We start from the raw sequence: 7210 nt of genomic DNA, 5'->3' as shown, positions 1-7210 counted from the left end.
TCATGAGGGGGTTGACTGATGAGAGTAGGACCCATGAAACAGTGCAGTTTAGCAGATGATATCTAGACTACAGAAGGGAAAATGGTTCTAATTTAAGCTTCAATCAACCCAGGAAACAATTGATTTTCTCAGGAGTAGGGAAACGCGGCACTATGGTTTCCATGGTTACAGATCCCTCTGAGTCCAGCCTGCCTGCACTCTATACTGCGCAAGCGCACACTGCTGATCTAGATGCCCGGCGCCTTGGGTTTCGAAGAGGAAGCCCCTCCTTCCTTTTCCCGCCGTTGTCCTATCGCCGTCATTCTTTGCTATTCCACGCGCTCTGGGAGCCGGTGACGCAATATTCGCGCGTCCGCGTCGTTTAGAGCTGCGACGCGGAACATGGCGCGTTCCTAGAAGCCGCTTTCGGCATCAGTAGGCGGCGGCGTGTGGACTGTAAGCGTGGGGCGCGGGGCCAACCGTTGCCGCTTGGTGTTGGGAAGTGGAAGCGGGAGAACTGGGCTATTCCGGACCGAACCAAGCGGTGAGGCCCCGGCCTGAGAGCCCCAGAGCGCGCGCGATGAAAGGGAGGAGTGGGCTGGACAGCGGAGACCTGTAAGGCGAAGGAAGAACGTGGGTTTACCGGGAGATAAGGGATAACAGTGGCGCGGCGAGGGCGGCCTGCACGCTTGACTCTCTGCGTAACCCTAGGAACTCCTGGGAGCTCGGGGCTGCCCCAGTCAAACGGGAGCGGGAAGCATGGCATAGAGGAACCAGGGTACGGGGAGGCAGACACTGGGTTGCAAGATGAGTAGAGCGTAGGGTGCCCATTCTGGATGCTATTGCGGGCCAGGGTGGTGCATTTGCCCTTGGGATATAGGTGGTGCAAATTTTGAGAGACCATGGTCATCTTTAGTATAAAACCATTGTATGTTATCGCACACACGACACTGCTGCTAATGGCAATACTGTGAACGCTTTAATTAAATATTAGATCCTTGCTTGCCTTTAGTGAAGGAAGTGAAGGAAGGTACACATTTTCAGAGAGGACCTGCTTGCTAAGGTATGGCCGCCAGTGCTCAAGCCCAGTGACTTCTGCAGCTTTATATTTGGGGGGAATTTGTGATTGAGCAATACGATTTGAGGCCCATCGCATTTGTCGTTTTTCTTTAGTCTTTTGTGACATGGTGGTGATTGAGGGAAGTATTATTTCAAAGTAACTTGACTAGAATAACTAGGACTGGTGAATTGCCTACTGGTGCCAAGATTGCAATTGACATACTCCCTCCCCACCCAGTTAAAAGGAGCTTAGTTGTTGTAGTGCGGTAGTGTCCTTGAGTTTTGGTTATTCTTAAGGGAGTAAGGAAGAACAGTTTACAACCATATATTTTTGTTGGATGGAGAGTTCACTCCTCCATTTTCATGTTCTTTCAAACTTCTATATTCAGTGCAGAGGCTTCAGGTTAAGGACAGAGTGACTACAGTATAAGACATCCATTGTAAGACACCTTTTCTTCCATCTTGTCACAGAGGAAGATTTTTGTGATTTTAGAATGCAAATCTCTCCCTATTGGTCTTGATAGGAATGTGGACCCCATCCCCCTCTCCCCAACCCGTAACCTAGCACAGGGAATAGTAGAAACAGTTTAATTATAGCAGTGCTTTGTGGCAATATGTTTTAGCCCTAGCGCGGCTAGACTGCTCTGTCCTAGTTACACTTCCTAAAGCAGAAGAGAATTCTCACCACAAATGAATTAGTTGTGGTAATATGATTAGAGGTTCTAACAAATGTGAAAATTATTTGGTAATTAATACAAAAATCTTTATGTGACATTGCGAATGTGTTTGCATTCAGATCAAATTAGAATGCAAAAAAATACTTGTAGGCTTGAGATACTAACGATTTTTTTTGGAAATAAATATATATGTTTTTCAAGAAATAAAAATATTTATATTTTGGGAGATAATATGTTTGATTAGATAGATTTTAACTTTTGTGTTGCATGTATGTATATGAGTGTATATTTGTATTTAATCTTCGGCTTCTAGTTTTGTGTTATTGTTGGCAGAATTATTCTTTTTCTATCTGCACCCAATGTGGACTGTCAGTTAATATCAGAGTAGTTCAGGGAATGGCAAGACACTTAGTACAGGTGCGAGTCTGGAGTGTCTTTGGTTTTCTGCATATCAAGCTGATTACAGATAAGCTCACAATTATAAGCTTTGTAGAGCTTGAGCTGGATCAGTGTTCTATACCCTTGCTACGCAAAATGTGGCAAATGGCATCACCTAGGAGTTTATTAGAAATGTACCATCTCAGCCTTAACATTAGATCTACTGAATCAGAATTTGCATTTTAACAGGCTCTCTAGATGACATGATGTACATTAAAGCTTGAGATGCACTTCAATTGATAAAGAAGACTGAATAAAATTATAGTATTATTTATTTTAACGTGAGATCATCTTATGCTGATTATCGTGTCTGATGTATCTGGTTAAAGAAACTAAGGCCCAGCAATAGTAAGTGACTCGTATAAGGTCACACTTTTTTAGATTCATAACCCAGATTCTGATTCATTCCAATGCTTTTCTTTTGCTAGTTGCTGCCAGAGTTCACCTTATTAAAATTGAATTAAAGCTTTCATTAATGACAGCTACGTGTTCATTTAACAACAAACATTTATTGAGTAATGGACGAGCAGCCCAATAATCCTGTATGTCTCCAGTAACTACTCCTGTTTCCTGTGGTAGTTATTAACCCACCACTTCCTTTATTCTTTCCTGGATAATGTTGCTTTCTACTTCACAGAGGTAATGAAATAAATTGGTGACAATTTTACTGCTTTTTGTTCTCTTTCACCTGCAAACATGTCTACCTCTATTGTTCATCTCTAATTGTGCTGAGTTTTTCCTCCTCAGGGAGACTTTCTTTAGTCTGTTATTTGGCAAACATGTCTACCTCTATTGTTCATTTCTAATTGTGCTGAGTTTTTCCTCCTCAGGGAGACTTTCTTTAGTCTGTTATTTGGCTAGGGCTGCCATAACAGAATACTTCAGATTGTGTGACTTAAACAATAAAATTTTTTTTTTTTTTTTACAGTTTGGAAAGCTCAAAGTCCAAGATAAAAGTTCCAGTAGGATTGGTTTCATCTGAGGCCTCTCTCCTTAACTTAACAGATGACCACCCTCTTTTTGCCTCTTTACATGGTCATGTCTTTGTGCACTGGGACCTCTGGGACCTCTTTTTCTTATTAGAACACCAACTCTATTGGATGATGGCCTCATTTTAACTTAATCATCTCTTCAAAAATCTCTCAAATACTGAGGATACTGGGAGTGAGGGCTCCAACATACGAATTGGGGGGAAACACAATTCAGTCCATAACACTTGGTGATCTCCTTTTTACTCTCTAGTGGCACTAACTTATCAGGAATTAAACATACGCATCTTAAATACACTCTCCTCACTTTAGATTCATCTTTCATTTCATCTGTAATTATTTCTTAAGTTTCTTGAAACAGTTATATTAATTTTCTCCACCTTTTTACTACCTTTTTTTTTTTCTGTATATTGAAGGCTGGCAGTCTCCTGTCACTGAATTTAATGGGTTGATGATCACCATTATCTCTGTTGTGAAACGTAATGGAATCTTTTTAGTAATTTGACATTTTGACTAGTTGTCCTCCTTGAAATACTCTTAAACTTCTGCAACACTTATGGTCTTATTTCCTTTCTGTGTCTTGGCCAGTCTTTCCTCGGTTTATTTTTCTTTCTTCTCTAACCACCTTGATATTCGTTTCACTCTGGGGTACTGTCTTCTACTTCTGCCTACTCTCCTTGAGTGGTCTCATCCCTGATAACTTCAACCGCTAGCTCTATTTTGTTGACTCCCAAATCTCTGTCTCTTTAGCAAAGATTGTTCTTGAACTCTGACACATTGTTGTCTTAAGATACCTTAAACTTATGCCAGAAATTATATTTAACCCTTTTTGAAGTTGCTTCTCTTTCTTCCATGATCCTTGCATGCACCACTCAGTTGGAGATGCCTAGAATCTTAACTCATTACTTGTATGTGCTACTCTTCTCATCACTTACTAATTATTTACCAACTCTTATACCTCTTTCATCTACTCTTTTCCTCTGGCTACTACCTTAGTTCAGATTATCATTATTATCTGAATGTTTGTATAAACCATCTAAATAATTTCCTTGCTTCCAAGAATACATACCATCCCTTCTCTGCCCTTCCTTTTTCTACAGGCAGATTGCAGTGTGACTCTACAGTCCTTCCATGCAGACTTTGAGATTAAAATCCAAACTACCAAGCCTAGGAAGTAAGGACCTTAGTGATTTGGGCCTTGCTTGCTTTTTGCTTTCACCTTCTGCTGTTTTCTGCCTCGTGTGCTTCTGTCATGCCAAACTATCTACAGTTTCTCAAAAGTTTTAGGCTGCTTTTTAAAATTGAGTCATTTATGTGTCGTGTGTCTTCTGCCTAGAACGTACCCCTCACCTGCCTGACAAACCCCCTTACTGTACTCCTGTGGGTAACTCCTACTCAGCACAAATGCTGCCACCTTGTTTCCTTCTGGGAAGCCTGCCCTAGCCTCCCTGTGGTGAGTTAGGCCTCTTACATTCTTCTGTGTAACAGCTTATAGCATTTACACTATATTGTAATTATTGTCTTTTTTCTTCTCTAGACTTGACTGCAAAAACTCTCTCATTTATCTCTCAGAGTAATGCCTGGCCAGTTAAAACTACTTCATTGTCGAATACTGTAAATTCAAATTGAATCACCAGAGAGTTTAATGCAGGCTTTATCTTCATTCTAATCCTATGCTCTCCAATCAGCTTTCTGATATTTACTTGGTTTATCATTAGACTTTTCTGCCTTCATTTATTCAATAAGTATTTATTGAACACCTACAAATGTCAGACATTAGTCTAGGCACTTGAGATACATCTGTGATCTAAAAAGACAAAAATATCTCTGCCCCTACGGAGAGCATGAAGACATACCTCGGAGATATTGCAAGTTCGGTTCTAGGCCATAACGAGAAAGCGAGTCATAATCTTTTTGCTGATGGGGGGCTTGCTTTCAATTGGTAAAAAAAAAAAAACCACAGCATCTGTGAAGCACAATAAAGTGAGCTGCAATTAAACAAGGTACGCTTGTGCTCTAGTGGAGGGAGACAGAGAAATATATGGGTAGATTATATAGTATGTAAGAAGGCGGTAAACAGGGCCACAAGGCAGCTGTGAGAGAAGTCCTGTTCAGAAAACCCAAGTATTCGTGTCTCACTTGGAGTTTTTAGTGAAATGACAATAGTAAACTATAATAAGTCTCTTGCCTGTTTGGTATATGTGAATGAACACCTCCTAATGAGAAAAGTTAAGGAGCTTATCCTAAACAGTAGTTAGCCCTACACCAAGATAGTGCCAGCAGTGAGGCCCCAAGTAGTGTTACTACCTCTTTGACATCTCTTTGGCTGAAACAAAAAAATACACATATGTATTAAAACTAAACAACAGCCGTTATGCTTGTTGATTTTAAAATTCCTTCTCTGACATAAAGAAATAGGAAGGAGAAGCTGTAAGCCTGATTTTGAGCCAGATACTGTTCTTTGAACTGGAGTAACAGCATCTGCCTAAATTTAATAAACTATAACTGATCAGATTTAAGTTTAATCAAAACCTTTTGCTAAGTTTAACGTTAAGATATCATCTAGTTCTCGCCAAATATATACATCTTCGGTTGGTAATTTCCAATCACTGGTCCAGAACATCAGTGTCTATATAACTCTGTTTTAGGAGAATCTCATTCTTATTTTGAGAGTTTAGCCTAAATAGTCACTGCATTTATAAAAAATTATTCATTAAAACAGGTCTAGGCTGTATGCCCAGTAACGTCCCCCCAATTACGAACTATTCTACATTTTATCATTAAAATGTTCCGAATCATTAAAATAATTTCCCTGTCACCATAGAGACATTCATATCTGTTCTCTAAACGGTAAGTATATCTAATTTAAACACTTTGTTTTACTGAGCAAGAAACTGTGTTCCAAAGTTTAAAAAAAAAAACTGTGACTTCTGTAAAGTCACAGCTCATTAATGACATTTCTGAAACCTAGAATTCAAGTCTCCTAACCCAATACAAAAATTTTGGCAAAAGATTTCTTTCTTTTGGATCATGGTGGTGTCTATTGATACCTCAAGAGAAATTAGGTGTTTTAGAGTTTGGGGATTTTTTTAGCTTTGACCTGAGAATCAGAATAAGACATCAAGACCATAGCTTATATTACGGATAAATTGAAGAGCAGAATGAATGGAGTCAGTGAAAACACCATACACAAAGTTAACAAGGTAAAGATTAGGAGAATTTTAAAAGACCGAAAGGAGTATTGTACAGGATATACAAGGAACCCTTGTGAATCAACAAAACGAGAAAACTGGACAAAGGTTATAAATAGATAAGTCACAGATAGGAAAAGCCAAATAAATATCAGAAGAGATTCTATGTCACTGGTTATCAGGAATTTTTTAAGAATTGAGATATTACTTAACAATCATCAGATTGGTAAAAATTACAAAGTCTGGAAATATTCAGTGCTAGCAAGAATGTATGGAAATAAACCCTTATTCATTGTTGCTAGGAGTACACATTGGTACAACCACTTTGGAAAACAATCTTGCCATTGCTGAGAGAGAGAGGGAGAGGGACGGGGAGTGGGGGGAGGGGAGGGGAGGAGAGGGGGAGAGAGAGAGAGAGAGAGAGAGAGAGAGAGAGAGAGAGAGAGAGAGAAAGAGAAGAAAGAAAGAAAGAAAAAGAAAGTCTGTCTGTCTGTCTATGACCAAGGTATAGCCTATGACCCAACAGTTCCACACTTGGTGCTATAATCAAAGAAATTCCTGCATAGACTACAAGGAGACAAGGATAAGAGTGTTCACCTACAGTAAGAGAGAGTTGGAGACAACATGCTGTCCCTCTTTAACGGAATAGATATATAAAATGTACCTTGTCTTTTCCTTGTATTTGTTCCCTCTGGCTGGAAAACTCTTGCTTCTAGGTATCTGCATATCTTGCTTTTCAATTTCAATCCAATCTCTGTTTAAGTTGTCAACTAATCAAATAGGTCTTTCCTGGCAGTCTAATCTAAAATAGCTCACCCTTCACCCAGAAGCTCTCTAGTCTGGATAGCCTTAATTTTTATGCATACCACTTTTAACT

At 39.6% G+C, this 7210-nt stretch overlaps 1 protein-coding gene across 6 annotated transcripts in view; it reads left to right on the top strand.

The window, feature by feature from the left end:
- The first annotated feature begins 335 nt into the window (after positions 1 to 335).
- The window catches only part of IPO11 (importin 11), a 169435-nt gene continuing 162560 nt past the window's right edge, over positions 336 to 7210 (top strand). For 3 of the 6 annotated variants that reach the window (XM_011377348.2, XM_011377352.2, XM_023521638.1), the window contains exon 1: positions 341 to 523. The gene's annotated coding sequence lies outside the window, so the exon portion shown is untranslated. Of the gene's footprint in view, positions 595 to 7210 lie in introns of all 6 variants that reach the window. The other 3 variants (XM_011377349.2, XM_011377350.2, XM_011377351.2) reach the window with 3 other exon arrangements.

The sequence above is a fragment of the Pteropus vampyrus genome, unplaced genomic scaffold (genome assembly GCF_000151845.1).
Source record: "Pteropus vampyrus isolate Shadow unplaced genomic scaffold, Pvam_2.0 Scaffold310, whole genome shotgun sequence".
NCBI classification, from domain to species: Eukaryota; Metazoa; Chordata; class Mammalia; order Chiroptera; family Pteropodidae; genus Pteropus; species Pteropus vampyrus.
Note: the sequence above shows the minus strand (reverse complement) of the source record. Positions and strands in the feature narration are given on the sequence as shown.